This window comes from Ambystoma mexicanum, chromosome 13, assembly GCF_040938575.1.
Source record: "Ambystoma mexicanum isolate Mex_15411 chromosome 13, UKY_AmexF1_1, whole genome shotgun sequence".
In the NCBI taxonomy this organism is placed as follows: Eukaryota; Metazoa; Chordata; class Amphibia; order Caudata; family Ambystomatidae; genus Ambystoma; species Ambystoma mexicanum.
This window is the reverse complement of record NC_090938.1, coordinates 381,749,135-381,769,795: the sequence shown is the minus strand read 5'-3', so window position 1 is coordinate 381,769,795 and position 20,661 is coordinate 381,749,135. Positions and strand designations below refer to the sequence as shown.

The window sequence follows — 20,661 nt, the reverse complement described above, 5'->3', positions numbered from 1 at the left end:
ATTATCACACAAAGTAAAATCCATCTGATCAACAGGAGTCTTGATTTGTTCCTATCAGGAGCAAAGTCAGACCTTTCCTAACTGGAGGATCAAAAACCGAATATGAACCTTGCTTACTCCATCCCAACTTCACAGAGACTTTAACTCATGGCACACACCAACTTCTCTTTTGGATTGCAACTAACCTCTCCATCAAGGAGATGCCAGGACCCTTCCTTTACCTTATCTTTATTGTACCTAGGTGCCTCTCAGTATTGAGAACTCATGACTGCTGCTACCAGGGCTTGTGTTGAATGGAGTGCGTCCCTCCCCCACCTTTTCCTCTCCTCTGATTCTTCTCTCGTAGTGCTCTATAGCAGTTACCGCTGAATGCTTTCACTGTAAAAAGCCAAAATAATAAATACAATTAAAAATATAGAACAACTGGTAGGTTATCCAATAATTCTCCCATGCAAGCTTATACTCTCTGCCCCAGACTCGAGTACTATGTGGACAGCTGGTGTTTGCTGTGCTCATTTATTTTGATCTGGTAATTGTATTATATCATGAGGCTAGGAAACATGAGGAGCAGTGGTTGCTAGGAAACCCCAATATGTGCAGTTGTGCATTCAGTACCTGATTCAATGAGCCGCCTCCCACACAGTGAACAAAGAGAGTATTAGCTCAAGTAATTGGCTGGGAGCTAAAAAGACATCATAGCAGGGCTACAGTGTGGGCTCCTTGCTGCAGAACTTGTTTAAAAAACTGAGCATTTTTGTCATGTCAATATTTTATGGATATGCAGTCAGGATGAACAGGACAATACTATTATTCGCTGTTCCACTGTTACAAGTAAGAAATAGCGGGGTTGCCCGACCTACAGAGCTGCGCCAATTATGGAGTCCTAGATGTTTTATAGTTCACTACAGAGCTGTAGAACTGCATGGTGTATAGCACACAACCTAGTGCTATAAGTACAATCATGAGACAATGATCAGCCCTTATGCAGGCGCTCTTTATTCATGACTCTTAATACTATATATAATCCCCAATTGTATTGGGGCTGCATTCAAACAAAAAAGCTTACTTGTAAATACATGAAGACTACAAAGAAATTGTGCATGATAATGTTAATAAGTGACTTTTCATAAATGATCCATGAATAACAAAAACAAGAACCCACCAAGTACTTGGCTATGAGTTTCTCCCCTCAGGGTTTTGTCAAGGCAAAAACATACAATCCTCATATAGTCTTACTTAAGACCATCAGTTAACAGAGATGCATCAATGGTTAATTGTTCAATATTGTCCATGCAACTGTTTGTTTCTTATACTCCATGCTCCTACTAGCGTCAAGTTGTGTAATCACTAGTATTCATTGAAGTAGTTGAATCTCCGGACAAGGTTTCCCATGGGTTTAGAGTTAGTCCTTGTAAGTTCAATGTTCTCCTATCAGAATGTCTTCTGCAGGACTGGTGGCAATACAATCCGGCCCTAGAAGGACCATGACGGGTTCTTGTTTTTGTTGTTAATGGATCATTTATGAAAAGTCAATTACTAACATTATCACACATTATAAGGGAGTGTTTTGGTTTGAATGCAGCCCTAATAAAATTGAGAATTATATATGGTTTAAGAGTCATGAATACAGAACGCCTGCATAAGGGCTGATCGTTGTCTCGCCACTGTTAAAAGTACCCTGTGTGACATTTGACGCAGCAGTACTCATCTTCCTCTCATACAGTCACCTATTGCACCTATAAGCTTTATTTTGAACATCCAGGGCCCAATTCAGAATGATTACACTGGTGTAAATCAGTAGATGCCCTTTAGCATCTCAGAATTTCATCTGCTTCCTTCTACCTGATTTGTAGACCCTAAAATTGGAGCAAATCTGAAGATACCTGGATCATCTTTGAAATGCTCAGATAATGAAATGTAATATGTGTTATACAGAACAAAGTCTGCCTCCCCATGTCTTAACACAGAAACTCGTACTTTGTGTCCTGGCTCTACCCTCCCCACAGTACAAAACCCATATCCTGTGGCCTTCCTCCCCACGCCACAAAGAAAGCTGGTGTCTTGCTTCCTCACCCCTCGCAATCAAAAACCCACACCAATCATCCTGTCTCCTTACCCCTACAAAACAAAACCCATACCCAGTGTCCAGCCTCCCCACAACACCAACCCCAAACCTGGCATCTTGCTTCCCACAACACAGGTCAGGGACCCCAAGTCTAAGAGGTGTTGTCTCCCCAGCCACACAAAGCTCAGACCCTGCTCTCCCAGGCCTGACCCAGACCCTCACTGCTTTTTGCCCCTTCCCATAGTTGGATACACTGGGCCTACTGTTACAGTCATCTCAAAACACAGGAGCTCTGCCTACTCACTCATCTAAAAAAGATACATAAATGATGCCCCCACGTGGATCCAACATTACAGTACTGCCTTCACATCCAGCACCTAGTCATGAATCCTCACCTTGCTCCACTAGAGACCTGTCACACAACCAAGTCGACTCCACAAATGGCACCACACCAAGAATATAGTCAATAGGGTGTTTTGAAATTTGAGGGACCAAGAGCTGGCATTAACACCCTCAGGAGTTTTGTAGACCCCTGCCTTGAAATCCCTTAAGATAATATAATCAGGAATGTCTAACAAAATCACGGTACAAAACACTTGGGCATTCTTGTGTGAAAACTCCATTAACTGAAAGAGAATCGGTGGAATACATCATCCATTCCTCATGTAAAACCTTTTCCAAGTAATTAGCAAACCTGACCTGAGCAGCACAGTCTTTGGATAGCAAAGTGAGAAGTACATGGAATCTGAAAAAATAACTTCCTGAACTCAATAAACAAAGAGTTTGAGCAGCTTCGGTCCCCACTGTTGGGCAGAGAAGCAGTAAAAGGCCACAGGTCATTTTTGTGCAGCCGTGGAAAGCTCATTTTAAATTTGTTTTATTTATTTATTTATAATTTGTGTTCCTTAACAGAAAAAGCACATCCGCATTTCACATAGATAGAGGGAAGGGGGAGAAGAAAGGGGAGGAGAAAAAAGGGGAAAAAAATCAAAATCAAAAATAGTCGAGAGAAAACATATCTTCCAAGTTCCACTGGTATTATGCCAGACATCAAGTCACTCCAGATCAAGAAATCTGCCCCATATGTCTTCAAATAGTTTGCCTTTCTTCTGTTGACGCAAGACAAGCCTCTACACGCTGCAGATAGAGTGTATTTCCTGGAGCCACATATCCTTGGTAGGGAAGACTGAAGATTTCCAACTGTGCAACATGATTCTCTTAGCCACCATCGAAGCCCTGAGACGCCAGGTAACCAGCTGGTATGCCAGCTCCTCTAGACTTGTGTCCTCTCCCAAAATTAAAGTCATATTCTCTATCCACAACAATGACTGTTTTAATTACTTGTCACATCGCTCCCAAATGTCAATAACAATCCCATAACCTATGTTCTAATGAGCCCACTGTCTGGCCACATCCCCAGCAGGCATCCGACATGCTCAGTCCTTACTTGCTCATCCGCTCAAGAGTCCAAAAAACCCTGTTCAGCAACTTCACCTAACATGCTCTCTCTCCAATGTTAATCGACATTCGGGAAATATTTCTGCAGAGGGCCTCCCGTCTTGTCACCAACATCTCCTCAGAGACGTGCCAACCAAGATTGCAGGAGTTTAGCATTCCCCTCCGAATAACCACTAAATAGTTTGTACAGTGCTGAGGCCATATTTTCCTAACCACCCAACCGGATGATAGATTCAGACAAGTCAGCCTCCACAAGGCTCTTCAGAGGTACAGCAGATTTGAATGACCTATATTTTCAAAGTGTGCATCTTACGAGGTCATACTTAACCTTCATATCTCTCTGAAGAAGAGCCAAGAATCTCGCTCAAAAAGGTCTCCAACTTTCCGAACACCTCCCAAGAAGCCAGCTTGGCCAGAAAACTTTATTTGTTACTCTTATTGAGGGATTCAACCATATCGACGCCGAACCCGATAGAAAAGTATCCACCCTAAGATGTTTTGCTATATACTTCCAGCAGACTTGTGGGAAAGTTACAAGCACCACAAGTATTCCAAGATGGCAGCAATGATGTGAACAGTTTTAAAGACATGAAACAAACAGGTGAGTGGAATAATCTAATTAGCAAAACAAAGGGTGTTCTGGGAGTCTCTGTACCAGCACAAACATTGACCTATTTTTGGGTGGATGGCCCCTGCGAGAGTCTCAACCAAGTCTTTAGCTCACTGTGCCTTTCAGAGAATGCTAGGCTCCTCTGTTCTCCTCTGAACAAGAGTACCAACAGCAACCCCATGCCTAGCATTTTGGTGCTGGACTGCCCCTTGGCAGGACAAAGACTGATATGTAGGGATGTTGTAGGGATATGTAAGGATATTTCTCCTCTGTGAAAAGAGATACTCCTTATCTCCCCTCTTCAATGACCAAAAGGAAATTCAGGCAGAACTCTCTTGCCTCCTACCTTGATGATCAGAGGACCTCCTGTCTCTTTCCTCTATTCATGCCTCTTCCATTGACCGTACTTTCTATGATTTTCACTATGCTCTTATGACTAAATTTGACCAACACTATCCTGCTTGCACATTCACACCTTCCCGCCTTCAGCCTTTGATCACTTCTGACATTTAGACCCCCAAAACAAACACGCTGTGACCTACAACTCTAGCGCAAATTACACCTTCCCCACTCCTACTTACAAAAATACCCTTACTGCCCTAACTTCTGCACTGGACTCTGCCAAATCCTCACACTTCACAAACTGAATCTCCTCCCTTCGCAATCACACCAACAAACTTTTATCTGACCTCCAATCTTTGCTCACACCTCTCGAGCCAATATTCCTCCCCTCGTCCTTTTCTGCTAATGGCTTTGCTCACTACTTTTCCAAAATCTCTCGAATTCATGTCATTCACAGCCCTCTTCTCCACACCACTTCTCCACGTACCTCTTCTATGTTCAACTACTTCTCCCCACCTCTTGTTAAATTAGCACCCATTCTTCACAGTGCCAACCCATCTTGCACTCCTATCAACCGTTTTGCACCCCAAATGTTCAAAGACTTAGGGCCTCATCACGACTTGGGCTGTAGCCCTTAAATTTGGTCGTAACGGTATTACCGTCGCATTTAAGGGCTGGCCCTATCACGAGTTGGGTGCTAAATCGGCTGTTTTACCTCCAGCTTTTTTCTGGAGGTGAAAATCCCTGTTTTTGGCGGTATTACAGCCGGCTGTATTAGCCCGCAGTATTAGCACTGAAAATTCCCCAGTGGATCCAATGGACCCAATCAGGAATGGGGATTTACCGTTAAGGCCCAACCCGTGATCTGGTGGTAATACCACTGGACCGGTCGGTGCTAGGGCTATTACAGCCGCCGGTATTACAGCCGGGAATACAGCCGAACTCGTGATGAGGCCCTTAGTCTCAATCACTTGCTCTTATCTCTCTGAGCTCATTATAATCTCTCTGTCCTGCCTCCTTCAAATCTACAACTGTCTTACCCTTACTGAGGTAACCTTCTGCCGACCCAAACTTCCCGGCAAACTATCACCCATTTTCTCTCCTTCCCCATTATTGAAAAGTCCTTGAGCGGGTGGTCTTCAACCAGATCACTGAGTGCCTTGAGGATAATGGCCTTGGAGATCCACTTCAATCTGAATTTCATAGTAAACACTCCACCGCGACTGCACTCATGCAACTTTCTCGCTAATGCTCAACTCTCTTCTATACTATTTCCTTTGGGCCTTTCTGTCGCTTTTGACACCGTCAACCACTTCTCTCTCTCCCTCACTCTCTAGGATCTTTGATTTTGCAAATCTGATACTACCTGGAAGATTGATCCTTTAGAATATCTTGGAGCTCGCACACCACTGACCCCACCCTTTGCCTTGTTGGTGCCCCCCAAGGATCAGTCCATGGACCTCTTCTCTTCACCCTCTATACCTCTGCCTTAGGAAGACCTATAAAACCCTTTGGCTTTCACAATCACCTTTTTGCTGATGACACTCAAATATTTTACTCCTTTCCCTTCTTCAACCCAGCACTCTAGCAATAGATTAAAAACGGTGTCACTAAAATGTATCACTGGATGGCTCTCCGATGCCTCATGCTGAACTCTTTAAATACAGAAATTGTCTTTCTCCCAGCTTACAATACCATCCCTCCCCTCGCCTTTTTGCCTGACGTTCTTGCTCCCTCACCCAAGGCTTCCAATCTTGGAGTTCTCTTTGATAGTGACCTAACACTACAACAATTCATCACTACCACTGCATCTGCCACTCACATTAACCTCCTCAACATTCAGAAAATGTGTCCTTTTCTTACTAACCGCTCTACAAAAACTCTCTTCTCCACTCTTGGGCTTAGCAGATTGGGCTACTGCTCAAACTTACTCACTGACCTTCCCCTCTATTCCTTTCTTCCTCTAGACAAACTCATAACTTTCCTACCCCCATTCTCTACAACCTACACTGATCCACCCCACTTCTACCTACTGACAACATGCTGGTTGCCCCATCATGCACAACCGCTCTCTTTTCAATTTCCTTCTAGTCTACAAACTATCAAAGGTCTTGATCCTCAGTACCTGTCTGAATGTATCTCAGTTTACTCACCATCTCGTTCAATCTCTGATCCTCCTCTGCACTCAACCTCAACATCCCATATCCTCATTTTTCTTCCTCTCTCTTCTGCTTTTTTCTCCCTGCTAACCTGCACCACTGCAACCAACTGCCCATAAAAATCAAAGCCAGCCCAACTGTGGACCTCTTCAAAGCTTATCCTAACTGCTTGCTAATGAGAAGGCGTCCCTTCCCTCTGCCATATACTCCCTATCTGACCCCACCACTGCCTCCATTGACTAATTAGAACTCCACTTTAGTGTGAATCACATGCCCCCTTAGGCTCATGTTGCCTTTGTAAGTCACCTGTTTGCTTTTATACGTTTTGTTCTTGAGATTTTTCCTAATTTCTTTACACCATCGTAAACTGGCTCGCTACTTGTTCTCATCTTTATACTATTGCACAGGCCCCTTCGCGGGAACGCTTCCGACATCTGTAAATGTGCTCGAAATGGACATCCCTGTTCTTCAAATAAAATAAATACAAAAAAGGAACTTGAGAAGCCTACTACCCGGGAGAGAGCCTGAAAGACAGTGACAGCAGGAACCGATTAGGGGTCCAGACTTTGAGTACACCCTGGAGGAGCTTTCCCAAAAGAATGTATCTGTTTTGGTTTCTTAGATTAGGATTGGACGTTTCAGAATAGAATGTGTGAACTCTCTTGTTAGCTGCACCTTGAAACATTTGTGTTGAATGCTTAGGATAACCTGGTGGTTTTAAAGACTCAGCAACACTAGGATTTGGAAGATTCTGTTGGCTGTGTTGTTTCGAGATTCATTTGTAGAATTGATTGCCCCAGGGGAGTCCAGGACTCTTGAGACAAGGTTAAGAACTTCATGATTTTGGGGGGGCGCTAGCGAGCCCGACCAAGATGGCCGCAGGCCTATGAAGTTCTCCAGCACCGTTAATATCCGGCATGAGATTCGGCGCTCCTTGGGTTGATCTTTGTGTGTGAACGGCAGTTCCCGATACAGAAATACTTCTGGCCTCGGCAGTAGCTTTCTTGGGCTGAATCGGAGCCGGTGGAGCAGCGAAGAGGCAACGAGAAGTTGTGGCGGCCTCCTTCTGTGACGAGTGGGGGAGGTGTGAGCCCGCTCGGAGCGGGGAGTGCTGGGTCCCCGGCTGACGGCTGACGGCGAGTGGTGTGTGCCTGGGAGGCACAGTGGAACAAACTACCTGGCGGTTTCCCTGTGTGGCTGGTGGGACTGTGGTGCCTGTCGGGGTGCTCTCTTCGCGGACAACGGAGTGGAGGCGAGCCGTGGAAAGGCGCAGCGGCTCTGCGCCGGCGAGGTAGGGGCCGTGTTGGCCGCAGAGCTGTGAGCCCCAAGAGATCGCTGACGGTGAGGCCGCGGGGAGCTCGCCCGCTCTGAGACGCCTGGGGCTGCGGGTGGCATCGCAGCGAGGCGGCAGTGATTGGAGGTCGGGACAGTGAGGAGGGTCGGCCCGTCTGCATCTTCTGGAGCTGGGCGAGGTGGGGTTGTGCACCCGGTGCGGTGGGGTGCCCCCTGCCCATAGGGGGGGGCGGCCCTCCCCGGAGACTAAAGCAGATTGGGTTGGCCTCGACCCGCGGGGTTGGGGAGAGCTGAGCGGTGGGAGGCTGGCCCATAAACTTTCTGGTAGAACAGACTTTGGCATTGTACCCAGGAGCGAGTGCCTGCCCGCTCTGCTCGCCCTGCGAATCCGCGACAGCCGGTACGGCACAGGATTATCCGGTGGAGGGGCTGTTGAGCGGGCGGCGCCAACACAGTGCTGTGACCGTCCGGGCTGCTGGTACTCGCCTTCCTGGAAGCAGCGAGTTTTGGACATCAAGGTGGTGGTCGCCCTGGGTGGCATTTGGCATACACTGTCTCTCACCTGCTTAGTGGCTGAACCTAGGGGTGCAGTGGGCTCCTTGTGGTGGGGCATGCAGTTCCCCGGGTGTCTGGAGGGGGGACAGTAGTCCTAGGGGTCGGCCGTGGGGCGTGGGGTGCTAGTCTGGCCCTACGGCGAGGAGAGGGGCAAGAGCGGTGAAGGGGCGGATGGCCGGTTCTGTGGGCCAAGCAGCGCATTCTGGTGATCCACCTCCATATAGCCATGTCTAGATCCGGGAAGGGGGGTAAACAACAGCTAAAGCTTCACTTTGAGGCGCCTTCGCAGAGCAAAGCCTGCGGATCAGTATCAGACTTGGCTGCGTCGACTTCCCTGGGGGGGGACCCAGATCCTGCGGCAGCTTTTCAGGATATTAAGGCAATGCTGATGCAGTTGCAGTCGGGCATACAGTCTCTGGATGGCAAGCTGGACACTCTGACGTGTAAAGTGGACCAAATGCACGTCCATCTAGACAAACATGGGGAAAGGCGGGACAAGGCAGAAGGTCGTCTGTCGGGAGTGGAGGATGTGGCAACCTCTGTCTCGGTGGAAATGTCAGCGGTCAGGGGGGCTCTGAAAGAGCTTAAAGAGAAGCAAGAGAATCTTGAATCGAGATCTCGCCGGAATAATATACGGATCGTTGGCCTGTCAGAGTCAGAGGACCAGAGGAATATGGAGTCTCTGGTGGAAGAAATTCTGCGTGAGGCGCTGGGCCCCGAAGGCTTCTCTCCGCTGTGTGTTGTGGAGAGAGCGCATAGGATCCCAGGTGGTCGGAGACTGATCCCGGGGGCCCCGCCTCGCCCACTGATTGCCCCGTTATTGAATTACCGGGACAGGGACACCGCACTCCGGAAAGCTAGGGAGAAAGGTTTGGTGTCCTACAAAGGGGATACACTTAAATTTTTCCTGGATTTTTCAGATAAGGTGCAAGCTGTGAGGAGAACCTTTTTGGATGTCAAGAAGAGACTGAGAGATAAGGGTCTGAAATATGCAATGCTCTTCCCGGCCAAGCTGCGGGTTGTCCATGAGGGGAAATCGCTGTTTTTTCAAACCCCGGATGAGGCTGCCTCATTTCTTGACGGACTGCCCGGCTCTCCCAGACTGCGGCCGAACGACGGGTAGAGCTGCCCGCGAACTGTGGGGTTCTTTAGAATGGCAGCTCCTTTTGGTGGCTGTTGATCAACCTGAGTGAGTGACTACTACTGGGTCTGGTGCACTGGAGGGTTGGGCTCGTAGTGGTCCCCGTACAAGCGCTGATGAGTGTTGGGGAGCTGGACGGTTTGGGGTTCCAGCAGGGGTGGGGGGGTGCTTCTGTTGGGGTTGTTGGGGGGGTAATCACCGACAAGTTGGGGGGTTGTTGGTAGTAAGGGGGGCGTGTGCGCGGGTTCAGTGGTACACACAGGGGTTGGGGATGTACGTGGATCCTAATCGGAAGTGGGATGTTCTGTGTTTTGATGTTTTGAAATGGCGGCGGTAAATTTTATGACCTGGAATGTCTGGGGTTTTAATGGCCCGCCCAAGTGTCGGAAGGTTCTGCAGTATCTGGAGCGGTACAGGGTGGGGGTGGCGTTTCTCCGGGAGACTCATCTGACGGCAGCAACTGAATTGAAATTTGGTAAAACCTGGGGGTGCCATAGGTATTTTTCTTCTTATTCCTCTTATTCCAGGGGTGTGTGTATTTTGGTGCACAGATCAGTGGGATTCCATCTGACCAAATTTCTGAAGGATCAAGAGGGCAGGGTCCTGGTGGTACAGGGGGTCATTCAGGGGAGGCTGTATACTATGATTAGCTACTATGGTCCCAACCGGGAAACAATAGAGTCTCTTAACTGAGTGGAGAAGCAGCTCGGGACACTCCACTAAGGGGAAATTATTTGGGCTGGAGATTTCAACTCGGTTCTGGATGCCTCCCTGGATAGGGTGGGTAGTTTGATGAGTTTGGGTAGTAAACACTCTCCACTAGACTCCGAGGTATGCTTCCTGTGTGGGATATTGAAGATATCTGGAGGGTAAAACACCCGGGGGTGAATCAATTTACGCACTATTCCGCGCCACATGGTTCGGCAGCTCGCTTGGACTATTTCTTGGTATCTAAAGCTATCATGGGTCAGTCTGCGGGGGTAGGAATTTTGGCCCACACGCTCTCGGTTCATGCTCCTGTTCTGCTATTTATTCAGCTGGAGGGTCGGGAGGGTGCAAGGCCCCCTTGGAGTTTTAAGAGTGAAGTGGACGTGGTCTTCCGGGAGGAATTGGCGAAGGCCATAGATGCTTATTTTGAGGTCAACGATGCGTCAATCTCATCTGCTGGTGTCCTGTGGGAAGGATTTAAGTGTGTGATAAGGGGGGAGTCTATCGCCAAGGAATCTGGGATTTTGAGGAAGTTACGGCGAGATCTGGCTGAAGTAGAAGAAGAAATGAGGGTCTTGCAGGAGGGAGCCCCCATCCCGACCAAAATCCAACAGGGGAATATTAAGCGGAAACTGCAGGGGTTTTATACCCTTGCTCAACAGGAGTTTAAATTTATGTGGGATAGGATTGCTCCTAGGAGATACGGTGAAAGGCAGACCCCGGGACGGTCGCTTGCGCGAACTACCCGATTGAAGGACCGGGAGAATAGGGTAACGGTAATCACTGATAAGAAGGGGGTGGACCACTTTGAGGACGTGGAGATAGTTTGTGAATTTCAGGAATTTTACCGCCAGTTGTACTCTTCCCAAATGACGGCATTGCGGGCGGATATTGAGGCTTTCCTTGATGGTGGGGGGTTATACTGGTGCTCGGAGGAGCAGAGAGGGTGGCTGAATAGGCCAGTGACGTTGGAAGAGGTGGTCGAAACTATTAACCTATTACCGAGTGGGAAGTGTCCGGGCCCGGACAGCTTCACGGCCGAATTTTATAAGTGTTATGCCGAGAAACTGGCACCATATCTGCTACGTATGTATCAGGAGGCGGTATCAAGGGGTCGGCTACCAGATTCCCTTCGTGAAGCTGTGGTGGTTATATTGTTGAAACCTGGGAAACCAGAGGGGGACTGCTCATCGTATCGCCCAATTTAGCTCATGAATCTTGACAATAAACTTTTGGCGAAACTTATTGCACTGAGGCTGGCGCCGCTGATGTCAATCATGGTTATGGCGTATCAGGCAGGGTTTATTCCTGGGCGATCGACCTTGTTTGGGTTACGGAGGATGTTTGGTTTGATGGCGGCGCTGCCTGCAGACGATCCGGTGGTTGCAGTCCTACTTGACGCCACTAAGGCGTTTGATTCCGTTGAATGGCCGTTTTTGTTTATGGTTTTGCGCAGGATGGGTATGGGCGAATTCTTTGTCTCCATGGTGTCACTACTGTATGCCGATCCGGTAATTAGGGTACGGGTGAATGGGCTGACCACTGGGGTTATACCACTGGAGAGGGGGACGCGCCAGGGTTGTCTGTTGTCCCCCCTTTTATTTGCCTGGCTATAGAACCTTGGGCTGAATGGGTCAGGGAGTTTCATCTGCATCGGGGAGTTCAGCTGTATACCCATAGGGTAATCATATTGTTGTACGCAGATGACATGGTCCTGTTTGTTCGGCACCCTGAAATTAACCTAGACCCGATTATGCTGGATCTTCAGCGATTCGGGGAACTATTGGGACTCTTGATAAACATGAGTAAATCGGTCATATTCCCGTTGACGGGGGGGGCGTCCCAATTCTGAGATTCTTGGGTATTTCAATGTGACTTGCTGAGCACGCGGTATCTGGGGATCACGGTGGCGAGGGAGGAGGGGGTGGTGTACACCGCAAACTATGTGGAGGCACTGGAGGCTGCAAGGCGGGCAATGTCGGGTTGGAATTCTCTCCCGCTTAACCTATATGGCAGGGTCTCGGTGGTCAAGATGACTATCCTTCCTAGATTTGTATATCTGTTCCTGAACACGCCTATAAAGGTACCTCAAAAATACTTCCGCGATCTCCGTTCATTGGTAACACATTTCATTTGGGCTGGTAAAAAAGCTAGGGTGTCCTGGGGGAAGCTCGTAGCGCCGGTTAGGGAGGGCGGTCTGGCGCTGCCTGATTTTGAATTGTACTATACGGGGGCACAGGCTAGTTTTCTCCGGTACTGGTATGGGATGGCGGCAGAGCACAGGCACATGGAGATTGAGAGGGCGATTGCGTTGCCGGCGCTGTTACGGTTGGTCATCTAGACGGCCTCGGGCCGGTCGCGGTCTCCTCGGAATTTGGTGGAGCTTACATGTCAGGCCTGGTCCCTTCTGGAACACATGCCCGCTGGCGGTGTGCGCTATTTGCCGGAACTCCCTCTTATATTTATCCCCGACGTTCCCCTGTCTAGTGAGGCTTGTTTTGTAGCCATGGTGAAACGATTAGGAGTGGTTAAGCTAGGGGATCTGTTTCCGGGTGGGAGGTTCATCTCTATAGATCAGCTAAAGGAGAAAGGGGCCCTTTCGGTGCTGGATATGTTTCTGTATCATAGGTTGAGGGTGAAGTTTCAGCGGCTGTTCCCATCTTTTCCCATTCTGCACCCGGTGGCTGGGATGCTCGATATGGTGGTAAGGGAAGGTATTGGGCGGCGAATGCTCTCCGAATTGTATGAGTTGGCCCTGAAGGGTAGGTCTGGTAAGGGGAGGTCTTCTAAGCAGTTGTGGGAGAAATCGCTGGGGAGGGATTTACTGATCGAGGTGTGGGAATATTGTTGTGCACTGACTAAGAATGGGGCGATTAACTCGAACTTCAGGTTGATCCACTTTAAATTCCTGCACCAATGTTATTACTCTCCGGTTCAACTGAAGGATTATTTCCCTCAGAGGTCAGGGGCCTGAGTCAGATGTGGACAGGAGGCGGCAGGATTTCTTCATGTGGCCTGGGAATGTGGGGAGTTGCTGCAATTCTGGCAGCAGGTGTTTGAGGTGGTTGGAGATATTGTGGGGCAACTGCTCGTTCTGGATCCCGTACAGGCGCTACTGGGGTATACTGAGGGGATCCCTAAGGAGACTAGGAAGCTGATAGGCCTTCTCTTCATCCTGGCAAAACGCCAGGTGGCTATGGGATGGGCAAGAGATGGAGTCCGACGGTCGCCCAGTGGTCCAAGGATATATTGTATTGTAACGACATGGAGTCCAAATGGGATGTAATGAGGGGAACTGGCAGGGGTAATATTCAAATGTGGGACGCTTGCACGCTATACCTCCTTGATCAACCGGGGCGGGAGAGGTCCGTATCCCCTGCTGTGCTGGGATCCCCCGCTCGGTCTGTTCTTGCAGAGGGATCTTTGCCTTCTCCCTGAGGCCCTACCTATTGATGTGGTGACTGGGACGGTGGGGCCTTGCTGGTGGGGAGGCGCAGGACAATATGAGTCTAGGGTTCGGACTTGGTTGGACTATGAAAGTTACCTAAGGACTGATGTTGTTGCTGCTCATGCGGTTCTTGGTCCTCCGCGCTTCCTTCATTTGTGTACCGAGGGGGGTGGGGTGGGGGGGAGTTACCTGGTTTGTTGTTTGCACTGATTAACTGAAATGCCAATAAAGAGAGTTAAAAAAAAAGAACTTCATGATTTGGATACTAGTCAGTGAAGGTGTTGGACACCTTAAGAAAGAACCTTTCCTGACACTGTTTAGTGCAAGAACCTCCTTATTGTTCATAGTTTCTATAGGCATTTGGTCGAACTCCTTTCCTGACCGAAGAATGAATAAAGCCACCCCTTTGAACCACATTTGTTTAGTGTCATGTGTGTCTCTGACTTCTCACAAGAGTTTATTTAAGACATTACATAATCTGGGCAACCAAAAAAAGAAATAAAAGTCAAATTATTCAGAAGGATTCAAAGAAAGGTCTGGGAGCCCCTCTTCCGAAAACGAACACCGCCAAATAACGGTATCAAGTAATAATGTCCCCATATATAATGTCACCATACATATCGCCGGAAAACTGCATAGGCGACATATATACAGGGACAATATTTGGGGTAAATGGAAGCGAGGATTGCGGGAGTGTCCCTTGCATGTTCCTAATAATGGTGGGCCTCATTCCAAGTCCAGCGGTAGCCGAGACGGAAAAAACAGCAGGTTGCTGCCGGACTTGGAATGAAGTACCGCCTCCGTGATTGCCGGAATAACCGGGGCATTGCAACCCCGGTGACCCAGTAATTCCAGAGGCACAATTCCGTAAATCCCCATTCCCATGGAGTCCCAATGGAAACACCGGTTCTGTCTGCAGGGAGTGACACCTCCCGCCTGCAGAACTCGTAATCTGCAGGGCTGGAAACAACAGTGGCGGCGGGTTTACCGCCACTGTTGTTTCCGGACTGGTAGACTCTAAATGAGGCCCAGTGTCTGCACAGAAAAAAGCACCATTCTTGCATGGCGACATTTTCGCTGGGAAATTATCACATGGAACCTAAATAACCTGCTCTATGGGAAGTTTCCCACTCGTGAGGGTCAACAACCATGTTTTAGCGCACTGTATCTTTCAAAGAGGAGAAATATCCATTTGCATATCAGCCTGGTCCCACCCACTTAGGTAGTCTAGCACTGACATGCTAGGCAATTCTCCTCTGAACAAGAGTACCACCAGCCTAGTGTTTCAGCCTAGTCGGGCCTCATCAGTGAGGTGAAGCTGTGCCTCTCTAGCATAGTGAACAAGGAATCCCGGTCTGAATTATAACACAACTAGTCTGGCTACGTATTAGCACTCATCATTTTTTATTTACTCTTGATGTCCAGTATAAATGACATGCTGCCAGTGCCAACCCTCGTACACTCAACACAGGCACACATACTCAAAGGTACCATGCTCTCATTCACACAAAATGCACACTCTCATTCACCTACACATTCATACATTCACACAACATGCACTCATTCACCCTCAGAGTCATACAACACTCAGACAACTTATTATAAGGGGACTTATTATGGCTGGCTGATAGCTTTCAACTTGACACTTTTCCCCTTGTGTAGGGCACTGGATCAAATGCAGTGACAGTAGGAAACTCAGGAATCTAATATGTGAGGGTCATGTTTTGATGCAATGACAGCAAGCCAAAGAAGATCTTCTCCATAGCCCAGTCTTCATTACGTGTGAAGGATTTGCTGCTCAAATGCCTGAGGCAGTGCAGGAACATGATGCTGGGCGGAGCCATTTCTTGCATAAATCGGGAACACAAGCCCAAATAACTTGCTGTCAACCAGGCGCCACTTTTCCTGTCCTGTAATCAATTGCTATATGAAAGCCTAGAACTGGGAGCATGTTGCCTGGTTCTCATGGGGCCATCTGGCCACTGTGAGAAACCTGAAGGTGTCTCACTTGCTAGTCCCCAGGGATCTGTCATCCAGGTGGCCAGCACACAGCTATCGCTATTGGATCCAGTTCCTAGGGGTGGACCAGTGATGGAGGATCACCTGGATGAGGGATCTTTGGGGAGTTGAAGTGGGACGCTGACGGGTGAGATGCGGTACCCCCTTCCTTATGACACCTTTTCCCCCTTCCTACCCCATAGGATATTTAGAAAATCTACCCCCCTTTCCTACACGAACACTTTCTCACACTGCGAAAGACAACAGACTAACACCAGAGCCGTTTACCTGACATGTCCCAACGCAAGGGTCAGGCAGAGTCAGGCCCTTTCACTTCCCCACAGGGATAAAAGGCGTAGCACGAGAGCACACTTTGAGCAAGACTGAACGCACGAGGAAGCAGCCAATTCAGGACATCAGTTCAAACGGAGGAGAAAGGCGGTGGAAACTGAAAGGACGACAAGGAGGGAATTGCCCTTGCCCCTTTCAACCCAGAGCCTCAAACCCTTCCAGAAAAGTACAGTGAGACCAGTGATTGCAGCTGCCGATTATTGTGGCAGATGTCAACGGTACACACGGCCCTCCCGCACTGATAGCCAGAGCGGGGAAAAGAGCTTGCCGCCACAGTACCGTCCTTGACTCCAGCAGAAGAAAAGCCAATGAGTTCAGCACAGCCGGTGAGTCGTAGAAAATTGATAATGGCCCGGACTGTATTAAGCTCAAAGTTGCAGTGGCAACATTTGCGTACAAGAAAATAAGATAATAGACCAAGGTCTTTTGTGAACAACCAAGGTATTAAGGTTAGAGTGGTCTGGCACTGCAGGGGTGCTCTTTCGAAATACTCTTACAGAATACCCTGCTTCTGAACAAGGGGGGTTATGCTAAATTGAGAAAACTACAAAATCCAAGAAGTCCTAGAGAAGGCCGGCATGAGAAGTCAAAGTGGTCATACAAGGGTCAAACCAAATCCCTTGTACAGTCCAAAGTCTTTGACACGTTTGTTAAAATTAAATGAACTGTGTTACTAAGGGGAACACCATGAAAATTGTGTTCGCGTGAAATCTGCACTTGCCAAAGAATCACGGAGTGACCCAGCGAGACATAAGCACCCTTCAGAAGTCTCTGTGTGAATTGGCAAATGCTTTGGAAGGTAGGTGAAGGAAGGCTTGAGCCCGAATGAGGGGGACCTAAATAAAGTGGAGAAGGTAACCCAGAGGATTGTTTAAATAGACATTAAGATTCATGAATATTACAAGATGATGATGATGATATGAATTGAAAAGCTAAGTGAACTGCATTGTGGTGACAGACGTGAACCCGACTGAGGGATGTCCACAGTGAGTTGTTGGTTTGAGCCTGATTGAAGGAGACTGACATTGTGAAGGGGAATGGAGCCCGGCTGAGGGGGATCCTCGGGTGAAGAGTAATCGCCCAACGTGAAGAATAATAGAAGGAACTTTTGTTTGTTGTTTTTAATACATCCGGACCTCTGAAGCAGGAGACTTTGCATAAAAGAGACTTGAGCACAAAAGGCCCTGATATTGGGCCTCATTATGACCCAGGCGGTAAGGGGTTAACAGCGCCGTAAAAGGTGGCGGTGCCATTAACCCCTTACTGCCTAATTACGAGGTCCCTTTGCGGCTCCCTACCTTAACGGCTGGTTTTACCAGCCGTTAAGTATTGGACCCGCAAAGGGACCTTGGAGGTAATTACGGTACCGCAATTTGCGGTACCGTAACTATCGCCTTCCTCATTTCCATTGAGCCCTGTGGGGGCAAAAATGGGAATGGGGAAGGGCCAATGGTGAATGGGGAATTACCGCCCCTCCAACCTTGGAATGGGGCGGTAATTCCGCCATTCACCATGGCGTAATCGGTAAAATACCGGCGGCAATCATGACGCAAGTAGCGCCATGGTTACCGCACGGGTCATAATGAGGCCCATTGTAAGAATAAACTGTAAACTCAGGCTGGAAAAGGCCAGGAGTGTGCTATACTCGAGTCCCGCCTTGTCCCGTGATTCAAACGTGGGGAAGGGAGACCCCGGCCACAACATCCTGACTTATCATTTGAGAACACTTCTTTCTTTCTTTGTGAACATTATCCCACACTGTTTTGTAGCATAGCGGTAAGGATTGGCAATAGTTCTTTCTTAGAATAGGCTCTTTTTATTTGACTAGGCTCCACTAGGACTGTATTATTATTATTTGATGGTCGTAGCTTGCTCCCATCTTAGATTTAGGTTTAGATTAGGCGTTTGTCTGACCCATTTTTATGGTTTAAATAAACACCCTTGAACTGTGATCACTTGTGTCTGTTTTACTTTGATACCATGCCTTCCTTACACCACCCTTATTGTAGGGGAATCTTCCTGCAGGGCTCACATGAAGCAGTGCAGCATGGCCTGCAGAGCAAACTGCTGAAATGCATTTCATCCTGCATCACCAAAGGAATATATTTTCTTTGCATTCTGGTGCTAGTGGCTAGTTTGTTAATTATCCCATTTTAAATGTAGCAGCATGTCCCATCAGGCCAGTCAGGGTATGGCATGGACCAACCTGGGAGCTGGATTACAAGTACATGCTGTTCAGAGAATGCTTTAACTTTGTTCAGTGGAGGAGCAGGGACTGCAAAGAAATTCAGCTGGGAGACACTGGGCCTCGTTACGACTTTGGAGGGAACACCCAAAACCGTGTCCGGGTTCCCTGAATGGGGAATTACCGGGCCATTCCGAGTTTGGAGGGCCCGGTAATTCCTCCTTCAGGGAATCCGGGCCCGGACCTTCCTCATTCCCATTTGTACCCCAATAGGGCTCAAAGGGAATGGGTGCTGGAGCTAACAACGGGCCGATTACGACCGGCCCGTTGTCAGCTCCCTGGTCCCCTCGCGGGACCCGCTCTGGACGTCTGGTAAAACCAGATGTCCAGAGCGGGTCCCGCGAGGGAACCTTGGAATATTGCGGAATGCATTTAATGGCGCCGGCACCATTACCGGCGCCGTTAAACGCATTCCGCAATAGTTGTAATGAGGCCCACTGTCTGGTGTTGTGCATCAGAGATAATGGGAACATGTTGCTGCCAGGACCCATTTCGCGATTTACAGACATGGGTTGTAAGGAAGACATGGTATCAACAGCAGACACAGACACAATAGATGCAAGTTTTGAAAACATTTATTTTGGTATTTTGGTTGGGTTGGTATAAATTCCTAACTGTCCCTAACTCTACAATGGGTGTAATCGCGACCATTAAACAAATAACAAAGAAGTCCAAGCCAGTCTAGTCAAAATAAAAAGGCCTATACTAAAAAAAAAACAATGCCCTCCTTCTCAAATGACACATGTATTAAGGGAAGGCAAAAGGAAAAATAGTGTCTTAAAAGAAATGTCAGAATGGCTTAGGTAACAACTCCCTTACTCACGTTCAGCTCAGCAGCATGGGGTCTCGAGAATTTCTTTAAAAGGATAGGTGGATGGCACAGTTCACTCAGTCTTGCACACTTTGGCTTATTTGTACAATCCAACGGTCCAGGCTTGGGCTTCAAGCTTTTTGGCAGTTCAATCAGTTATTTAGGCTTTGTCCACCTTGCCAAAAAAACACAGTTTTACTCTTGACTTTTACTTTGCCACAATTCAACTAAGGCTTCCCTCTGCCGGGCTCGGGCATGCCTCCTTTCACAATGACACTTTCACACAGTTCAGCACAGGCTTCCCTCTGCTGGGCTAAAGCCTGTCTTTCTCTTTGTGGGGGCTTTTCTTCCCCACTAATCTTCAGACTTAACGTTCACTCTACCAAAGGTTAGCACAGGCTTCCCTCCGCCAGGCCCAAGCCTGTCTTTTTCATTTTGGGGGTTCCCTTCCCTACATTTTGTCTTTATCTCCTTTTACTGTCGAAGACTTTCGAAGCTGCAAGGGTTTTATGTAGCTCTCTGCATGATCACTTCGACCCCTCTTTAAACAATTCAACAATCTTCATCACTTCGACAACACCAATGCTTCTTGGTACTTGTAGTTTCTTATTCTCTTTACTTTGCCCTTTTGGCCTTTTTCAAAGTTCATATACTTTGCCCTCTTGGCATATTCAGAGTTCACATTCTTTGCTTTTCGCTTATTCAACTTTTGTTCGGGATCGCAGTTACTTTGTTGCCTACGATTCCTTTTTAATATACTTCAACTCAGAACATTTCACAGAAACATTCGAATGTGCGATTCTACCTCGCAGGACCAATCTGTTACTTTGTATACTTTCCTCACAGTTCAACAATTGTCCTTTCCATTACGCGTTCTATTGGCGCACGCGCAAGCTTCAACGTTGGGTTACAGTTACTTTTGATTTGAACACAAACTAGGCTTTTGTTCCCTTCGATAACTTACCAGTCGTATTATCAGGCTTCTTTCTTCAACACGCTTTCATGTAGCAGTCAAGACCACTATCAGTGCCTCTTCTGCTCCTCCCCAACTCTGTCGTTCCTCCGGGAGGGTAGCCATCCACTTTGAAGTAACTTGAAGGTTTCTCCTTTCCGCTCACTTGGTTTCACTCTTGGACCACTTACGACTTCCCGAAAGTGTGGAATGCTTGCCTGGCTCTCTCTCATTCTTCGCAACTGCCGATCAGCCCCTTGGCCTTCCAATTTACATAGCCTGGTTCGCATCAGCCATGAAAGAGCTGCTCCTTCTTGTGTCTAGCCTTGCTCACTGTGTGCCTGTGTACGCCACCTTTTATCCTGACAGGGAGTGTTAACAAGTGGCAGGTGTGTATGGTTAGGATTACGTACCTGACTCTGCCTGGTCTCATTAAATGGACAGAGCCATTGAAAGTCAGTAGAGATAATCTTCCTGGCCACATTCTTCATTTTCCTCAGCTTAGTAGTGTTGTCAATGTGAAGT

General features: G+C 48.0%; 1 protein-coding gene across 2 annotated transcripts in view; it reads left to right on the top strand.

The window, feature by feature from the left end:
• CARMIL3 (capping protein regulator and myosin 1 linker 3) overlaps positions 1-20,661 on the top strand; it is a 2,002,476-nt gene that overhangs the window by 405,113 nt on the left and 1,576,702 nt on the right. The window lies entirely within an intron of this gene.